This window comes from Macaca fascicularis, chromosome 10 (genome assembly GCF_037993035.2).
Source record: "Macaca fascicularis isolate 582-1 chromosome 10, T2T-MFA8v1.1".
In the NCBI taxonomy this organism is placed as follows: Eukaryota; Metazoa; Chordata; class Mammalia; order Primates; family Cercopithecidae; genus Macaca; species Macaca fascicularis.
The window spans coordinates 21121787-21142785 of record NC_088384.1 but is presented as its reverse complement, the minus strand read 5'-3'; positions in this window follow the sequence as shown (position 1 = coordinate 21142785).

The following is a 20999-nucleotide window of genomic DNA, read 5'->3' as shown; positions in this document are numbered from 1 at the left end:
CCTTTCTGTCTCCAACACGATCTCCGTGTGCTCCTAGAATATACCAGCTCAGGCCAGGCACAATGGCTCATGCCTGTAATCCCAGCATTTTGGGAGGCCAAGGTGGGTGGATCACCTGAGGTCAGGAGTTTGAGACCAGCGTGGCCAACATGATGAAACCCTGTCTCTACTAAAAATACAAAAATTAGCCAGGTGTGGTGGCGCATGCCTGTAATCCCAGCTACTTAGGAGGCTGAGGCAGGAGAATCCCTTGAACCTGGGAGATGGAGGTTGCAGTGAGCTGAGATCACGCCATTGCACTCCAGCCTGGGCAACAGAGCAAGACTGTCTCAAAAAAAAAAAAAAAAAAAAAAGAATACACCAGCTCATTCCCACCTCAGGGCCTTTGCATGGGCTGTGCCCTCCACCCTGATCTTCACATGCTTGCTTCCTTTTGGGCATTCATGTCCCTACTGAAATGTCCCTGATCTCTCTTCCCTCCTTCCCTGTTTTGCTGTCTTCATTGTACTTTCCATTCTCAGGAATTATCTTTTTTGTTACTCTGGTTTCTTTTTTCTCTCTTTCCATCACTGCAGTCTCCCCAGCGCCTAGCGCTGGGCCAGGTTTACCTTCCAGTCTCAATGAATGTGTGTTCCATGAATGAATGAATGGATGGATTAATGAATGAATAAATTTGTGCCTCAGACTTGGGATAGGAAACAGGACCAGGCTAGGCAGGGAGAGGTGTCAACCTCACCTTCCGCAGCATGTCCTCTGATTTCTGCAGGTCAAAGCTCCAAGCTGCAACAAAAGACAGGGTTATGGTTGTGGAATTCTAGAGGCTCACTCCAGGTGTCAGGCCTCTGAGCCCAAGCCAAGCCATCGCATCCCCTGTGACTTGCACGTATAAGCCCAGATGGCCTGAAGTAACTGAAGAATCACAAAAGAAGTGCCTGTAATACCAGCTACTCGGGAGGTTGAGGCAGGAGAATCACTTGAACCCTGGAGGCAGAGGTTGTGGTGACACTGCTTGAGCCCAGGGGTTCGAGACCAGCCTAGGCAACATAGTGAGAGTGTCTCTATAAAAAGAAAAAAATAAAAGAAAAATGTTATATAAGGTTGCCTAATGGCCATGGTGAGATTACGGATGATTTATAGAAATATCATTGTGGTTTTTTTTTTCTATGCCTTCCAGATTTTCCATGATAAACGGGCTCTGATTTTATAATCAGAGAAACACCCAGTGGATGTTATAAACAAATTGGAGTGAGGTCCTAGTGAAAGAAATCAGGCACATTCCTCAGCCCCGGGCTCAACACAAACAGGCCCAGTACAAACACATCCCACCATATATCTCTCAACTTCCTGAGCCCAGTACAAACACCACCTGGAAAATCCCTGATAAGGACACAGCCGTTTGTGGTTTTACTGAAAGCGCGGGAACCAATAGAAAAACTACTAAATGTACAACTTAAAATGTAAACCAATTGTAATGATGTAACCAAAAGAATTCCCTTGTTCCTCTGTAACTTTACGTATCCTATTTACATCGGGCTATAAAAAGCAAGCACTCGCATTGTTCGGGGCCCTCTTGTATGCTGTGGAATGGAGGGACCAAGTTTGAACTTGCAGTAAAAGATCCTTGGGGAGAAATATGGCTCGTACAGGTCTCGGTCTAAGGACTGGGTGAATAGCAGTACTAGTCCAGTTACCAGTGTATCCCAGGAACTCGCCGGCAGTTAGTAGAGTCAACCGGGGAACTAATGTAACAGGAAGACACAGTAGATTGGTAACAGAGGGACCAGATAGGTTCTTAGATAATGTTCCATTACACCAGAAGAATATGCCCGGCGGAGCCCTTAGGGTGGTACTAGGGGGCGTTGCAGTGATGTTGCAGAGGCTGGAATTAGTTCCTGAGAAACAGTAGGGAAACTTCTCCTGACTGGGGTTTAGGTATAGTGGCACATTAGGGATAGGGGCATATGAGAGGCTTCGGAGTTTGTTAGCTTGGGCAGAGGTAGAGGATCCCCATGGCAGAGGGACAGCGGTTAGCGGTGGACGCCCTAGAGTGGCACACAGAAAGCAGCCAGACAAGCTGTGAAGTCCTGTAAGGTTAGCAAGTTCTAATCCTTCTTGTAATAATTTTAACCAGGAGAAAGGACGTAAATCTTGTGTTAGTCTGTTTTCTTGTCGTTGGATATTCCCACGGACCAGGGGCCGTACCTGCACTAGACCTCGCCACAGATAGAGGTGACTGCTAGGCCATGTGGAGGAGGGGGAGTAGTATACAGCCCCATGTTGAGGCATGGTCCAGCGGGAGTTCCAGGGGTCTTTGACTATCCATGTATATGAAAAGTCCCCATCCCGTCTATGATGGAAGGGCCACTTAGGATCTAACTGTTCTTCCTTACCCCAATAATGGGATTTATGGATGTTACAATAGTTATAAGGGCAGCCGGCATTTTGGTGCCACCAATAGTGTTTACAATTGTATTTAGTCTGATCAAACTCAAAGCATATTATTGGTGCCATTGGTTTGGCTATTTGAAAACCAGTAAAATTTAGTAAAATTGGGCTATTGCACCCTGAGGAGGGGCAATCAGCACTGGCCAATAATTTCCTGGGCTTATGAGGTTGTCTGGGGTGGGTTTGGTTTTCATAAAGCCAGAATCTCCAGATAAAGGGATTAGGAGCTGGTTTTGTGTTTTCCCCAGCGGCCACTAGGGCGACTAACGTTAGGGTTAGACTACCTAACTGCATGTTTGCAGTGAGCTATGCTGCCGGCGCAGGGTGAGTTTTAAGGGGTTGTTCTTAGCTCTGTCCACAGTCCACGTGGCTGGTGCTTCGGCCGCCGCCATGATTGGCCCCAGAAGGTCGGAGGTTGGGTCCACTGGCTTGATGTGGGTGTAGTGGATCCACGACGCGATGCCTTCTACCTTCAGGGCGGTGGGTGTGGTTAGGAGTACCTGGAGTGGTCCCTTCCACCTGGGTTCTAGGGTCTCTTGTCGGTGTTGCTTAACCAGGACCCAGTCTCCCAGCTGGTATGGATGGGGTGTCGGTGGGGGACCGGTCTCATATAGTTCCTTCAGCTTGGGCCAGATTTCTTGATGAATTTTCTGCAAGGCTTGTAGGGAAAATAAGAGTTCAGAGACATTTTCTGTTTCAGACTTGAGCAGATCATCTTTTAGGCTGGGAACCAGGGGTGGGGGTCTGCCATACATGATTTTGTAAGGGGTAAGGCCCAGTCTGTAAGGGGTATTATGGGCCCGGAACAGAGCGTAGGGGAGAAGGACCACCCAATTAGCGCCAGTCTCCATGGTCAATTTAGTTAAGGTCTTCTTTAAGGTCCGATTCATCCTCTCTACCTGTCCTGAACTCTGGGGCCTGTAAACGCAATGTAGTTTCCAATTTGCCCCAAGGATGGAAGCCAAATCCTGACTTACCTTAGCGATGAAGGCCGGCCCATTATTTGACCCTATCTGGACGGGGAAGCCATACCTGGGGAGGATATCTTCCAGAATTTTCTTTGCTACAACCTGAGCAGTTTCCCTTTTGGTTGGGAATGCTTCAGTCCACCCTGAAAAAGCATCTACAAAGACAAGTAAGTACCGATACCCATATTTTCCTGGCTTTATTTCAGTAAAATCTACTTCCCAGTAGATACCGGGCCTGGTTCCCCTGAGCCTTGTTCCCGTTGCAGCCTGGGATTGGGGGTAGGCGTTGTTAAGCTGACAGACTTTGCAACTTGTCACGATGCTGCTGGCCGTCTCGGCTATATGTCTGATTTTGAGCTTGGAGCATCTGATCAGGTCTATCATCCACCGGGCACCCAGGTGGGTGGTTCGGTGGATGTGTTCTAACACTTGTTGTCCTAATTTTTCTGGTAGGATGGTTTGGTCATTAGTATCAGTCCACCACTCATTCTGGATCTGTTTCAGGGGAAGTTTGTCGATCCACTGGAGATCTTGTTCTGAATAATCAGGGAGATATGGCAAGTCCCGGGGGCCCGGATCAGGGAGCTGGAGTGCAAGGAGTTGGCTGGGAGCCTTTGCCACACTCCTTGCAGTTTGGTCTGCCAGAAAGTTGCCTTGAGCAATTGGAGTGGTTGGTTTCTGATGCCCTGGGCAATGTACAATAGCCAATTTTTCTGGTCTCTATAGGGCTGTTAACAGGGCTAGGATATCTTGCTTGTTTTTTATCTCTTTTCCTTCAGCCATTAGTAACCCTTGCTCCCTGTAAATGGCCCCATGTATGTGCGCCGTAGCAAAAGCATATCGGCTGTCTGTGTATACTGTCAGTTTCTTCCCTGCCCCTAAGGTAAGAGCTTGGGTGAGCGCTATCAGTTCGGCCTTCTGGGCCTATGTTCCCGGGGGCAGGGGTTCCGCCCAGATTACCTCAGTCTCTGAAGTCACTGCCGCTCCAGCGTACCTCTGGCCTTGGTGTACGAAGCTGCTCCCATCAGTGAACCAGACTAGGTCAGCGTCAGGAAGTGGCCGGTCCTGCAGGTCCTCTCGAACTCTGTACACCTGAGCTAGTATCTCGGTGCAATCATGGAGCGGGACGTCCAGGTCCGGGTTGGGCAGCAGCGAGGCAGGGTTTAAGGTTGTTGGGGGCAGGAAAGTTATCCTGAGGGGATTTAGTAGTAGTCCTTGGTAGTGGGTGAGCCGGGCGTTACTTATCCATCGATTAGGTGGCTGTTTGAGTACACCCTCGATGGCATGTGGGGTAACGACCCGTAATTCTTGACCCATGACAAGTTTATCAGCATCTTGTACCATCAGGGCCGTGGCCGCAATCATTCGGAGACAAGGGGGCCACCCGGCAGCCACTGGGTCTAATTTCTTTGACAGGTAGGCAACCGGCCTCCGCCAGGTGCCTAAGTTCTGAGTTATTACCACCTTGGCGACACCCTTGCTCTCATCCACGTATAAGTGGAAGGGCTTGGTGACATCAGGTAGTCCCAGTGCAGACGCAGAGAGTAGGGTGGTTTTGATCTGCTAGGAAGCCGACTCGGCTTCTTCTGTCCAATTAAATGGCTGCTGCCCCCGTGTTGCCTGATACAAGGGTTTAGCCAGCTCTGCGAACCCAGGTATCCATAGTCTACAAAATCCCGCCGACCCCAGGAATTCCCTTACTTGTCGGGTGGATTGTGGCCTGGGGATCTGCAGAACAGTCTGCTTCCGGGCATCTGTTAACCAGCGCTGCCCTCCTTTTAGCAGGTACCCCAGATATGTTACTTCTGATTTACAGATTTGAGCTTTCTTTGCCGAGGCTTGGTAGCCTAGGTTCCCTAGAGCTTGTAAGAGACCCTTGGTCCCTTGAATACAAGCTTCTTGGGTCTCAGCAGCAATCAGGAGGTCATCAACATGCTGTAGTAAGGTTATTTCAGGGTGTTTGCGTCGGTACTCACCCAGGTCTTCATGGAGGGCCTCATCGAACAGGGTAGGAGAGTTTTTGAATCCCTGCGGCAGTCTGGTCCATGTCAGTTGGCCACTTATGCCCCTCCCAGGGTCAGTCCACTCGAAGGCGAAGAGCTTTTGGCTCTGAGGGGCTAAAGGCAAACTGAAGAAAGCATCTTTCAAATCTAAAACAGTGTACCATTGATGTTTAGGGTTTAGGGTACTCAGGAGGGTGTACGGGTTAGGCACAGTTGGATGTATGTCCATAACCCTCTTATTGACTTCTCTCAAGTCTTGTACAGGTCTGTATTCTCTGCTACTAGGTTTTCGTACCGGCAACAATGGAGTATTCCAGGGCGAGTGACATGGGCAAAGGACCCCTTGGTCGAGGAGCCGGCGAATATGTGGTGCAATCCCTTCTTTGGCCTCTAGGGGCATTGGGTATTGGCGTACCCGAACGGGGTCTGTCCCAGGCTTGAGTTCAACAAACAAGGCAGGACGGTGTTTTGCTAGTCCTAAGCCCCCCGTTTCCGCCCAAGCTCCTGGATATTGCTGGAGCCAGGTTGCTATGTCCTGGTCAGGGGCCACTCGCTCCTGGTGGAGCCGGTACTCATCTTCTAGGGTTATAGTCAGGATGGACATGGGCTGATTTTGGGAGTTGGTCACGACGGGCCCTTCGGGGAGGAAATAGATCTGTGCTCCCATTTTAGTTAGCAGGTCTCTCCCTAATAGGGGACAGGGGCTCTCAGGGATGACCAGGAAAGAATGGGTTACATTCCTGGCTCTGAGGTTTACTGTTCTTTGTGTTGTCCAGGGGTATTTCTTAATTCCTGTGGCCCCTTGTACCCACGAGGACTTGGAGGATAATTTTCCATTAGTTTTAACTAGGACCGAGTGCTGTGCTCCCGTATCGACCAAGAACTGAACTGGGGAACCCTCCACTTGCAAAGTTACCCTAGGTTCGGGGAGGGGGTCCGAACCCCGTCTTCCCTAGTCTTCGTCTTGAGTGACTAGTACGGGTGTAGACCTAGGGGGTCCCTGTCCTCATTGTTTCTTTTTGGGACAGTCTCTTACCCAGTGGCCAGCTTCCTTACAGTATGCACATTGGTCTTTGCTCAGATTATCATGTCTGGGAGACCGCCTAGGTTGGGTGTTCTCTGGCTGTAGATGCTCTTTCTGTACTACTGCTGCCAGGACCTTGGTCATTTTTTCAGTGGCCTTAAATTGCTTTTCTTCTGGAGTATCTCTGTTATTGTAAACCCGCTGGGCTATCTGAAGGAGGTCCTGAATCTGTTTTCCCTCTAAGTCTTCTAATTTCTGGAGTTTCCTTTTAATGTCTGGGGCTACCTGACTTACAAAAGACATTACGACAGCTGCCTGACTTCCTGGAGCCTCTGGGTCTATGGGGATGTACTGTCTAAAAGCTTCCATTAATCTTTCTAAGTAGGTAGCTGGGCTTTCTGTCTTTCCCTGCAGAACAGAGTATACTTTAGCCAAATTAGTGGGCTTGCGAGCAGCTGCCTGGAGACCTGCCATTAGAGTCTGGCGATAAAGGTGTAGCCGTCCCCTACCTTCTGCCGTGTTGTAGTCCCACGCCGGCCTGGTCAGAGGAAAAGTCACATTTATGAGGTCGGGGTTGGCAGTCGGTTGACCGCCGTCCCCCGGGACCTGCTTTCTAGCTTCTACCTGTATTCTCTCTCGCTCCTCCGTTGTGAACAAGATTCGGAGGAGCTGCTGACAATCATCCCAAGTGGGCTGGTGGGTGAACATGACACTATCCAGTAAAACCATTAAATCTTTGGGGTTGTCTGAGAACCGAGCACTCTGAGTCTTCCAGTTATACAGATCACTGGTGGAGAATGGCCAGTACTGGAGCCTGGGGATTCCCGTGTCATCTGGGGGTCCTATTTCCCGAAGGGGTAGAGCCACTGTGGAGTCAGGCGGCTGTGGGGGGCTAGCCCGCAAAGTGCGCCCTCGCGTACGCCCTGCTGGCCCTTCAAAGTTACTTTCACTTTCAGCGGGTCCGGGTGCGCCGGCCACCTCCCGTCTGCCTGCTCCTTCCCGCGGCTCAGCCCGGGGGGCTGGGGCCTGGGGCCCGGAGGGGTACGGAGGGGGTTCTGTGGACAGTGGGTCCCCGCTATCAGGTAGAACAGGATGGAGGGGGCAGTCGGTTGCTTGGATTTCAGAGGCCGAGCAACCAGTGCCTTACAGGGTTCAGGGGCTAATTGGAAAGGGGACAGCCAAGGAGGCGGGTTCTCAACAAGGTCCTGCCATATGAGGATATATGGGATTTGATCCAAGTGGCCCGCACGCCCAGGTAGGAAAATCTTGGACTTTACTGTAGTGATGACAGGAAGTTGGAACGTCCCTTCGGGTGGCCACCCCATGTCAAAGGCAGGCCATTTGGAGCGGCACAGAGTAATTAGCTTTCCCTTCCTGATTTCCATACTAAGATCATGGCCCCTTGCTCTAACATGCTTGAAATTACTTGTAAGGAGAGATAGGGGAGTGCTCTGGGTATTACCCATCCTGTAATAATTTGTAGTCTCTTCCTGTAAAAGAATATGGGTTAGAATTCCTGTAAAGGAAATCTGGCGTATAAATAACATCTAGCCGCAAGCGCGCTCCAGAAGCCCGGGTCAGAATCAGTTCAGATAAAAATCTAGATCAGACGAGAGCCAGGGGACGTCTCCCACCAGTCTCCACTGGCCGTCCTATAGCGCATCCGCCAGGACTGCGTCAGCTTCAGTTTTAGACTTCGCGAGTCACAGATACAGGTTCAGAACAGACACGGACAGACAGAGACGAGCCGGCTCACCTATCAGCAGATCGATCCTGGTAGATCCGTTGACCAGGGGTCTGGTGGGCTTGGGGAATTCCGGACGAGCCCCCAGATGTAATGCCCAGACCGTTTGTTCCCCAAAGAAGACCACCAGAGTCCAGAGTCAAAGCCAAGTGGCAAGGATCTTTTACTGCAAGTTCGAACTTTGTCCCTCCATTCCACAGCATACAAGAGGGCCCCAAACAATGCGAGTGCTTGCCTTTTATAGCCCGATGTAAATAGGATACGTAAAGTTACAGAGGAACAAGGAAATTCTTTTGGTTACAGCACTACAATTGGTTAACATTTTAAGTTATACATTTAGCAGTTTTCTATTGGTTCCCACGCTTTCAGTAAAACCACGAACGGCTGTGTCCTTATCGGAGACTTTCCAGGTGGTGTTTTTCTAAAGTTGAGATATATGGTAGTCTCTGAGTTGAGAAATGTGTTTGTACTGGGCTCAGGAAGTTAAGAGATATATGGTGGGATGTGTTTGTACTGGGCTCAGGAAGTTGAGAGATATATGGTGGGATGTGTTTGTACTGGGCTCAGGAAGTTGAGAGATATATGGTGGGATGTGTTTGTACTGGGCCTGTTTGTGTTGAGTCCGGGTTTGAGGAATGTGCCTGTTTTCTTTCACAACTTCCCAGGCTCAAGTGATCCTCTCACCTCAGCCTCCCCAGTAGCTGGGAACACAGGCATGCAGCACCACGCCTGGCCAAGATTTTTGTGTATTTTTTTGTGGAGATGAGGTTTCGCCATGTTGTCCAGGCTAGTCTCAAATTCCTGGGCTCAAGTGATTCTCCCACCTCAACCTCCCGAGTGGCTGGAACCACAGGTGTGCCACCAGGTCTGGCTAAGTTTTAAAATTTTTTGTAGAGATGAAGTCTCCCTATGTTGCCCAGGCTGACCTCAAATTCCCAGATTCAATCAATCCTCCTTCCTCGGCCTCCAAAAGTGTTGGGATTAGAGGTGTGAGACCCCTAGCCCAGCCTTGTTGTAACTTATATAAAGTACACACCAGGCTCAGAGGCAAGTTGCCATCACAAGTTTTACCAAGGCTATTCATCACAGATTAACCAACATCCAGGGATGTGAAATCCTGTGTACTCTGCAATAGTAGGAGCAGGTGTGACGATCAACATGGTTTTCACAGTGGTTTTCTCACCGCAGCTGAAACCAACTCCAGCCCTACCGCCCGCCCCCTACGTACCCCCCTCAGGGAAGGATCTAAGTGTAGGAGTTACAGTCACATTTTCGGGGCCACTGAGAATCCTGTCTCTGCATTTGGATTCCTGGGATTCTGACATTTATCTCAAGAGCAAACCTCTTCCCTAACCTGGTCCCCAAACTCTTTTTATGAGAGGATGTTAAGCAATTGGCCTCTAACATCAGACTGACCTGACTTTGTCACCTGCTAGCATAGCGGCCTTGGGCAAGTGGTTTAACCTTTATAAGCCACAGCTTCCTCCAATGCAAAAACAAAGCTAACAACAATACCTGCCTAACTGGGTTGAACAAGGAGGAGGAGGAGGAAAGGAGAAGAAAGAAAATAATAGATAAATGGCTGGGCATGGTGGCTCATGCCTGTAATCCCAGCACTTTGGGAGGCTGAGGCAGATGGATTACTTGAGGTCAGGAGTTTGAGACCAGCCTGGCTAACATGGTGAAACCCTGTCTCTACTAAAAATACAAAAAATTAGCCAGGTATTGTGGCGAGCGCCTGTAATCTCAGCTACTTGGGAGGCTGAGGCAAGAGAATTGCTTGAACCCAGGAGGCGGAGGTTGCCATGAGCCAAGATTCTGCCACTGCACTCCAGCCTGGGTGACAGAGTGAGACTGACTCAAAAAATAAATAATACATAAAAACTGCTGTACCCGTTGCCTGGTACAGAATAAGTGTCCAAAATATGAAAGTATTTCCACTCCTTGTACTAGCCACCTCTAAGATGACCATCAGTGATCCTTCCCTGGCATTCACTCCCTGTTCTGCTAAACAAAAATTATAGGAGGCTATTGCTTTGTACTAAACTCCTGCACTAGGTCCCAACAGACAAGACCAAAAATCAAGATGGAGTCCTCATGCTTACTAAACTGAAACAGTTGTTATCTGACCTGAGAAATCAAGAGATAGCCCAGACAGGCATGGTGGCTCATGCCTATAATCCCAGTGAAAGAAAACAGGCACATTCCTCAAACCCGGACTCAACACAAACAGGCCCAGTACAAACACATCCCACCATATATCTCTCAACTTCCTGAGCCCAGTACAAACACATCCCACCATATATCTCTCAACTTCCTGAGCCCAGTACAAACACATCCCACCATATATCTCTTAACTTCCTGAGCCCAGTACAAACACATTTCTCAACTCAGAGACTACCATATATCTCAACTTTAGAAAAACACCACCTGGAAAGTCTCCGATAAGGACACAGCCGTTCGTGGTTTTACTGAAAGCGTGGGAACCAATAGAAAACTGCTAAATGTATAACTTAAAATGTTAACCAATTGTAGTGCTGTAACCAAAAGAATTTCCTTGTTCCTCTGTAACTTTACGTATCCTATTTACATCGGGCTATAAAAGGCAAGCACTCGCATTGTTCGGGGCCCTCTTATATGCTGTGGAATGGAGGGACCAAGTTCGAACTTGCAGTAAAAGATCCTTGCCACTTGGCTTTGACTCTGGACTCTGGTGGTCTTCTTTGGGGAACAAACGGTCTGGCCATTACACCAGCACTTTGGGAAGCTGAGGGAGGTGGATTACTGGAACCCAGGAGTTCTAGACCAGCCTGAGCAACATGGCGAAACTCTGTCTCTACAAAAAATACACACAAAAATTAGCCAGGTGTGGTGACGAGCTCCTATAGTCCCAGTTACTAGGGAGGCTGAGGTGGGAGGATCGCTTGAGCCCAGGAGGTCAAGACTACAGTGAGGTCAGCCTGGGCTGCGGAGTGAGACCTTGTTTAAAAGAGGGATAGAGAGAGAGCGCGCGCACCTAATTTCCCTAACAGGCCAGTCCAGTTACAATATTCAACTGGTATGTTAATGAAGTTCTGTTTTTAGCCTTACAGCAAAAAGTAACCTGAACTCACCTGATGTAAACCAATCAGTTATCTTTCCATTGTTCTTGCCTTACCAGAAAAGTATTGTAGCTTTGAAATGATAGATTTGCCTTTTGTTCTGTTTCTGCTTTCTTCAGCCCCTTTTCTGTGTATAAAGCCAAACTCCTCCGCTTCACTCATTGAACACTTATTCTATCTCATAAGATGAAATGTTGCCTGATTCTAGAATTGCAGTAGAGATAACTCAGATCTTTAAACCAAATGTGTCGTAATTATGTCTTTGACAGTTCCCTCCCACACTGAGAAAGGCTGAGCTGTGTACCTGATAGATAGCTGTAGAAATGATGGAATTTGGCCCAGTGAGATGGCTCATGCCTGTAATCCCAGCACTTTGGGAGACCAAGACAGACAGGTGGATCATGTGAGGTCAAGAGTTTGAGACCAGCCTGGCTAACATGATGAAACTCTGTCTCTACTAAAAACACAAAAATGGGCTGAGCGTGGTGGCACATGAATCCTAGCTACTTGTGAGGCTGAGGCACAAGAATCACTTGAACCTGGGAGGCGGAGATTGCAGTGAGCCGAGATCACACCACTGCACTCCAGCCTGGGAAACAGAGTGGGACTCCATCTCAAAAAAAAAAAAAAAAAAGGAATGTGACTCAGAAGGCTTCATTGTAAGATATTACCACTTCCTCCCTGCTCACTGGGATCACCCATGGCGGCGTGTCCGGAATTGGTAGGTTCTTGGTCTCACTGACTTCAAGAATGAAGCTGTGGACCCTCACGATGTTACAGTTCTTAGAGATGGTGTGGGCCGGGCGCGGTGGCTCAAGCCTGTAATCCCAGCACTTTGGGAGGCCGAGACGGGCGGATCACGAGGTCAGGAGATTGAGACCATCCTGGCTAACACGGTGAAACCCCGTCTCTAGTAAAAAAATACAAAAAAATAGCCAGGCGAGGTGGCGAGCGTCTGTAGTCCCAGCTACTCGGGAGGCTGAGGCAAGAGAATGGCGTAAACCCGGGAGGCGGAGCTTGCAGTGAGCCGAGATCTGGCCACTGCACTCCAGGCTGGGCGACAGAGCAAGACTCCGTCTCAAAAAAAAAAAAAAAAAGAGAGATGGTGTGTCTGGAGCTTCTTCCTTCTGGTGGGTTTGCAGTCTCGCTGTCAGGAGTGAAGCTGCAGACCTTCGTGGTGAGTGGTACAGCTCTTAAAAGCAGCTCATCTGGAGTTGTTCATTGGTCCTGGTGGGTTTGTGGTCTTGTTAGCTTCGGGAGTGAAGCTGCAGACCTTTGAGGTGAGTGTTACAGCTCATAAAGACAGTGTGAACCCAGAGAGTGAGCAGCAACAAGATTTACTGCAAAGAGCCAAAGAACAAAACTTCCACAGTGCAGGAAAAACACCCAAGTAGGTTGCTGTTGTTGGCTGGGTTGGGGGGGAAACAGCCTGCTTTTATTCCCTTATCTGACCCCACCCACATCCTGCTGATTAGTCCATTTTACAGAGAGCTGATAGGTCCGTTTTGACAGAGCGCTGATTGGTGTGTTTACAATCCTTGAGCTAGACACAGTGCTAGACAGAAAGTTCTCCAAGTCTCCACTAGGTTAGCTAGACACAGAGTTAGCTAGACACAGAGTGCTGACTGGTGTATTTACGATCCTCTAGCTAGATAAAAGTTCTCCAAGTCCCCATCCGGCTCAGGAACCCAGCTGACTTCACCCAGTGGATCCTGCACCGGTGCTGCAGGCGGAGCTACCCGCCAGTCCCGGGCCGCGCCTGCACTTCTCAGCCCTTGGGCGGTCGATGGGACCGGGAGCCACGGAGCAGGGGGCGGCGCCCGTCGGGGAGGCTCAGGCCGCGCGGGAGCCCACTGCAGCGGGGGAGCTCAGACATGGCGGGCTGCAGGTCCCGAGCCCTGCCCCGCGGGGAGGCAGCTAAACCTGGCGAGAATTTGAGTGCAGCGCCACTTTGAGTGCAGCGCCGGCTGGCCCGCACTTAAACCGGGCGAGAATTTGAGTGCAGCGTCGGCAGGCCGGCACTGCTGGGGGACCCGGCGCAACCTCCGCAGCTGCTGGCTCACTGCCCTGGGCCGGCGGCGCCGGCCGGCCGCTTCATGTGCTGGGCCTGCCGAGCCGGCGTCCGCGCCTGCCGGAACTCGCACTGGCCCGCGAGCGCCGCGCGCAGCCCCGTTTCCCGCCCGCGCCTCTCCCTCCACACCTCCCCGCAAGCAGAGGGAGGCGGCTGCGGCCTCAGCCAGCCCAGAGAGGGACTCCCACGGTGCCGTGGTGGGCTGAAGGTCTCCTCAAGCACCGCCAGAGTGGATGCCGAGGCCGAGGAGGCGCTGAGAGTGAGGGCTGCTAGCACATTGTTACCTCTCAGCGGGAAGCCAACTGCCTTGTGAGGATCCTCAAGCGGCCCCTGTGAGGAAGAACTGAAGCCTCCTGCAGCCTCCTGCCAACAGCCAGCACAGACTTGTCAGCTACGTTCGACATCTTGGAAGCAGATCCTCCTGCCCCAAACCTTCAGATGACTGCATCCCTGATGGGTATCTTTACTGCATCCTCATGAGAGACCCTGAGTCAGAACCACCCCACTAAGCCTTTCCATAATTCCTGGCCACAGAAATCATGAGAGAATAAATGTTTGCAGTTGTTTTAAATGGCTATATTTTGGAGTAATTTGATACACTCAATAGATACCTAATACACTCCTCTTTCATGCCGTTGACGCTACCCCAGCCCCCACGCTCTATCCTTACCTCGGAGCCAGCGCAGGAGGAAGTAGTCATCAGGATTGGGCAAGGCAGATAGCACATCTTGGATGTTCTCCCGAAACTGAGGACAGAGAGGGAGAGACCTGGGTCAGAGGTCAACCACCCTCAGTCCTGCAGGTCTCAACTGTGCTTGAGGAAGGGGATGTCTGAGTGAAGAGGGCCCACTCGGGCTGGGAGGATCAGGGCCTGGGTCAAGCCGTAACAGTTTGTTTTCTCCGTCTTGGAAATGGGATGATAGAACCAACTACAGGCCAGGCGCTGTGGCTCGCTTTGGGAGGCACAGGCGGGAGGATCACCTGAGGTCAGAAGTTCGAGACCAGCCTGGCCAACATGGTGAAACACCCCATCTGTACTAAAAATACAAAAATTAGCCGGGCGTGGTGGCGGGCGCCTGTAATCCCAGCTACTTGGGAGGCTGAGGCAGGAGAATCGCTTGAACCCAGGAGGTGGAGGTTGCAGCGCACCATTGCACTCCAGCCTGGGGCACAAGAGCGAGACTTCGTCTCAAACAAACAAACAAACAAACAAAAACCTACCACACTGAACATCAGAGAGAATTAAACGTGGGTTAAACACAGAGAAGGTTTACAAGCCTGACTCAGGGATGTGGGGGCAGGGAGGGGCCCTCTTTAGGGTGCTAATCTTCATCCTTAGGAAGTCTTCAGGCCAGGTCAGGTGGGAGCATAAACTGCACAGAGTATGAGGCTCAGAGAGGTTGAGCAACTTGCCTAGTGTCACACAGCCAGCGAGTGGCAGAACTGGTTGCCTGATTCTAGAATTGCAATAAAGATAATTGAGATCTTTAAACTGAATTTGTGTCAATTTTGTCTTTGACGGTTCCCTCCCACACTTAAGCAGGGCTGAGCTGTGTACCTGATAGGTTAGGGTTGAAATGATGGACTGTGACTTAGAAGGCTTCACTGTAAAGACACGGTTTGAAACCCATTAGCCAGGCCCGAGTGAGGGGTGGCTTGACCTGGCCTGGGAGTTGGTTGGGATAGTTCAGCTGACCCTGGGCCCACCCTGCAGGGTCTGAGAGCTGAGGGTCCGTTCCTGGGTGGATGTCATTGACTGTAGGCTAAAGCCAGCCTCCAACACTGATGAATGTGGTAAGGAAAAGAGCACTGGACAAAGAGTCAGCAGGTCCCACTGTGGCCTTGCCTGAGTCATTCCGCCCTCTCTGGGTCTTATTCTCATTGGACCCCAAATGGACCCTCAAAGGACTTTCCCTGACCCCCCACCCAAAATGGACTGATAACCTTTGTCTACAGGAATATGAGTGTTTGGCCCTCGGCTAAGCATTAAATGAATCCTGACATGATGCTGCCATTATACCAATTCCCTAAGTGAGGAAAGTCAGGCTGGAAATGGTGAAGGGACTTCTTAGCCAACATGAGCAATTTTTTCTTTCAATTTCTGACTTCAATTGTCTTTTAAGAGGGTTATCCCAGGTCTAAGCAGAATGTCCTTTTCCTGATGCTGAACACTGCCCCTCGTTTTTGTTCCTTTTTTCCTTTTTTGAGTATTGTATTTTGAACTCATGGGCATTAAGATCAATTACTTGGCCAGGTGAGGTGGCTCATGCCTGTAATCCCAGCACTTTGGCCAACCAAGGCAGGTGGATTGCTTGAGCTCAGGAGTTTGAGACTAAGGGAGGAGACCACTACTATTCCTGCTGCCCTCCTCCCCCCACCTTGCCTAGTTCAAAGACAGGAGAAAAGAGAGAGAGAAACAAAAGTAAGATAAATAGCCAGACAACCTTGTCACCACCACCCAGTCCTAGGAGTTAAACAAAGTAATAATAATAACATCAACCCCTGGCCTAAACTACTTGTGTTATCTGTAAATTCCAGACACTGTATGAAAAAAAGCATTGTAAAACTTTCTGTTCTGTTAGCTGATGCATGTAGCCCCCAGTCACGTTTCCCACACTTGCTCGATTTATCACAACCCTTTGCCGTGGACTCCTTAAAGTTCTAAGCCTTTAAAAAGGCCAAGTATTTCTTTCTCGGGGAGCTCGGCTCTTAAGACGCGAGTCTGCCGACACTCCCGGCCGAATAAAAAACCTCTTCCTTCTTTAATCTGGTGTCTGAGGAGTTTTGTCTGTGGCTAGTCCTGCTACAAGACCACCCTGGGCATCAAGGTGAAATCTCATTACTACAAAAAATACATTAGCCAGGCGTGGTGGTGCACGCCTGTAGTCCCAGCTACTTGAGAGGCTATGGTGGGAGAATTGCTTGAGCCCAGGAGGCAAAGATTGCAGTGAGCTGAGATCATGTCACTGCACTTCAGCCTGGGCAATAAATCAAGACCCTGTCTCAAAAAAAAAAAAAAAAAAAAAAATCAATTGGCTGGGTGCGGTGGCTCATACCTGTAATCCCAGAACTTTGGGAGGCCAAGGCAGGCAGATCACTTGAGGTCAGGAGTTCCAGATCAGCCTGGCCAACACGGTGAAACCCCGTATCTACTAAAAATACAAAAATTAGCTGGGTGTGGTGGGCGCCTGTAATCGCAGCTACTCAGGAGGCTGAGGCACAAGAATTGCTTGGACCCAGACAGCAGAGTCTGCAGTGAGCTGAGATCATACCACTGCACTCCAGCCTCGGCAACAGGGCAAGACTGCACCTCAAAAAAAAAAAAAAAGTCGATGACTTGAACTTTTTAAAATTATAACTAACAGCTTTATGGGGATATAATCACGTATGAATTCACACTTGAACAAGTTGTAAGATTTTTCCGCTAGCTTTATTTCTTTATACTTTGTTTTCTTTTAAAAAGATTCATACAATTCAAGAAACACAACTTTTAAAAAATTGTTATTTTTTAAATTTTATTTTTTTAATCATCTTGGATACCAAGAAACACAACTTTTAAAGGCCACAATCATCCTTAAGCTAGATTTTAATCATACTCCCTTCCCAGCGTTGTTAAAGTATGAATGGTGTTTAATTGCTTTTCATGAGAGAGAAATAAAAACTTTTCTGACTGAGTGGAGTGGCTCATGCCTGTAATACCAATACTTTGAGAAGCCGAGGCGGGTGGGTCACTTGAGGCCAGGAGTTCCAGACCACTCTGGCCATCATGGCAAAACCCCGTCTCTACAAAACATACAAAAATTAGCCGGGTATGGTAGCACACGCCTGTGATCCCAGCTACTCAGGAGTCTGAGGCAGAGAGTCTCTTGAACCTGGTAGGCAGAGGCTGAAGTGAGCCAAGATCACACCACTGCACTCCAGCCTGGGTGACAGAGCAAGATTCCATTTCAGAAAAGAAAAAAAAAAAAATTAAAAATTAACTGGGTGTGGTGTGCCTGGCTGTAGTCCCAGCTATTCAGGAGGCTGAGGTGGGAGGGTTGTTTGAGCCCAGGAGTTTGAGGCTGCAGTGAGCCATGTTCTCACCACTCCAGCCTAGGTGACAGAGTGAGACCCTATCTCTAAATAAATGAATAAATAAATTTCCTGTTCACTCTCATGGACAAAAAAACAAATTTTCTGGTATCGTTATACATCAGCAACACATTCAGCCATTTTCTAAGGAAACGGGTGAAGTTACCAACACACAGCTTTACACACACTACCTTGAGGAAGAAAACCAAGAACAGGCACAGGAGAAACTTCGTCTGTTCTTGGCACCTGTGCCTGTTCTTGGCACCGAAAGGCAGGGCGCGGAAGGGCAGGGTGTTGGGCGGGGACGCCTGGCTCATATCCCGTCCCCAGCCTGGATCCAGGCCCCGCCCCGCCCCGCCCGCACCGCGACCCTCCCCATCGGTCTCGTGACCCTACCAGAAAGCCCACTCCAGAGAGCGGTCGCCGTCCCTCTTTGCCCCACGAACCCCTTCCCGGCACCGTCCACCCCGGGTACACCACCTACCGGATGCAAAGCCCTGTGATGGCAGGAATCGAGACCTCCAAGGCCCCGTCGTTGCGTCCATGCACATGGAACTGTTTGAGTCTTCCTGAAGCCCACGCTTGCAGTCTGCGACCACGAAGGAAAGACCCTAAGGACCTTCGAGGGACTCCTCCCAGGCTAGAGACGAAAATGCACCCTGTTCCTGCCTTCTCCAGTTCCTAGCTGAGGACGGGACCTGCCAATGCAGCCTCCCCAGCAGGCCAGCAGCCTTCACCAGCCCTGTCCAGTATGGTAGACACAAATTCTTCAAACGTGGCTAGTCTGAACTGAGGTCTGCTGTGAGTGTAAAATACACAGGATTTCAAAGACTCAGTATCCCCTCAAAACACTCTTTTTTTTTTTTTTTTTGAAACAGGGTCTAGCTCTGTTGCCCAGGCTGGAGTGCAGTGGCACCATGATGGCTCACTGCAGTCTCAACCTCCTAGGCTCAATCCATCCTCCCACCTCAGCCTCCCAAGTAGCTGGGACTACAGGCATGGGCCACCACACCAGCTATTTGTTGTTGTTGTTGTTGTTAGAGATGGGGTCGCTCTATGTTGCTAATTTTTTTTTTTTTTTTTTTTTTTTTGAGACAGAGACTCGCTCTGTCGCCCAGGCTGCAGTGCAGTGGCCGGATCTCAGCTCACTGCAAGCTCCTCCTCCCAGGTTTACGCCATTCTCCTCCCTCAGCCTCCTGAGTAGCTGGGACTACAGGCGCCCGCCACCTGGCCCGACTAGTTTTTTGTATTTTTTAGTAGAGACAGGGTTTCACCGTGTTAGCCAGGATGGTCTCGATCTCCTGACCTCGTGATCCACCTGTCTCGGCCTCCCAAAGTGCTGGGATTACAGGCTTGAGCCACTGCGCCCGGCCTATGTTGCTAATTTTTTAATTTTTTGTAAAGATGTGTTCTCGCTATGTTACCAGAACTCCTGGGCTCCATTGATCCTCGCACCTCAAAGTGCGGGGATTATAGGCCTGACCTACCGCACCAGGCCAATCGTTTTTATATTGATTAGATTATATATTGAAGTTAATAGGTTATTAAAATTTATTTCAATTGTTTCTTTTAGTTTGTTGTTGTTTGTTTTTTTTGTTTTGTTTTTGAGACATAGTCTTGCTCTGTCTCCCAGGTTGGAGCACGGTGGCACAATCTTGGCCCACTGCAACCTCCATCTCCTGGGTTCAAGCGATTCTCCTGCCACACGGTGTCACTGTGTTGCCCAGGCTGGTCTCGAACCCCTGACCTCAAATGATCCACCCACCTCAGCCTCCCAAAGTGCTGAGATTACAGGCATGAGCCACGGTGCCCAGCCTCTTTTTAGTTCTTTAGTGGAGCTAATAGAAAATTTCAAAAATGCCGGGCATGGTGGCTCATGCCTGTAATCCCAGCACTTTGGGAGGCTGAGGTGGGTGGATCACCTGAGGTCAGGAATTCCAGACCAGCCTGACCAACGTGGTGAAACCGTGTCTCTACTAACATACAAAAATTAGCCAGGCGTGGTAGCAGATGCCTGTAATCCCAGCTACTCGGGAGGCTGAGGCAGGAGAATTGCTTGAACCCAGGAGGCAGAAGTTGCAGTGAGCCAAGATTGTGCCATTGCACTCCAACCTGGGCAACAAGAGCAAAACTCCGTCTCAAAAAAAAAAAAAGAAGAAAGAAAATTTCAAATGACCTATGTGGCTTGCATTTATGGTGGCGTGGTATTTCTATTGGCTAGTGCTGGTGTAGCCTCCGGCTGCCAAGTCCCTCATGGTTGGGAAGAGACCCAGAGCTGGAGAGTTCAAAAGAACCTCAGGGACCTTGAGTCCTGCCCTTCCCCATGGCAGAAGGAGAAACTGAGGCTGGTGTAGGAGTCTCTCCCTTCACTCACCTGGGCCAGTGACTTCTCCTGCAATGGGCTCAGGTCTGCGATGGGCTGCCCGTGAGTGGGTCCAGGCTCCGCTCTGTGGCTCCCTCCAGGTGGCCTGCCTTTTGCCCAGCTGGCAGCCATGCCCACATTTATCACTGCCCAGAAATCCCACTCCTTCCTGTCAGCCTTAGGGCAACTGGTGGGGCTCGTTTCCTTCCTAGGTGCCTCAGGCACAGGGCCCTGGACTCAGCCTGCCCTGGGTTCACATCCTCACTTGCAAAATCAGGACAGCGATGTTTCCTGGGAGTGTTGATGTGGGCATGTTGAAATTGACACCACCTGATTTCACGCACATGGGGGTGGCAGTTCATCCTGCCTCTCAATCCCCTACCCTCTACTCCTGTGGTCCCTTAAGACGCCTCCTTGAGCCAGGACAAGTCATCTTTCACCCCCAACAGAGACCCAGAAGTCACTGTCATCATGCCTTCACTTTCATCCCAGGCTTCGTCTACCACCTGACATGTCCAGAGCAACTGCCCATGATTCATCCCAGCTGTTAGGGCACACGGCTTCAGGGTTGAGGATGAGACTTCCCAGGCCCAGGCCCAAACAGGTGGATATGCAATCCTGAGCTGGGCCACACCTGGCCTGGGAGCCAGGATGAGAGGTGAGGAGGGACTCCTCGTTACATCTGCCCCCACCACCCACTGGACAAGCAGAAAGCCAGAGCCCAAGATGAGGACACATGAGATCACGTGGTGTGCATGGGACCTGGAACACAGTAGGTATTTGTAGTAGTCTGGGTTGCCCTGAGACAAGAAGATCAGTGCAAGTTTATTAGAGATGTGTCCTGAGAAAGACAAGTAGGGAAGTGTGGAAATGACACAGAGAACGGAAGGCAGCTGTATAGGACTGGTTATCAAGGAAGTACAGAAGAATTCAATCTCAGTGGGGACTTCTGGGAGGCAGCAGGGAACGCCCCCCTTCAGCGTTTCCTTGCCTGAGTGGAGAGGGGACTGGGGTATTTATACAGCAACTCGGGACAGTCTTCGGTTGAGGGCTGCTCCAGGGGCTGTCAATTCTGCTGGCACTTCTGGCCTGCTGTGCACACAATTCAGAAGGCTGGAGAGCGTCCTTAGGCAGAGAAACACAGGTTCTGCAGCTAGGGAGTAGTGAGGCTAAGGTGATATAGGCAGGCATCACCAGCTTCACCTCTAAT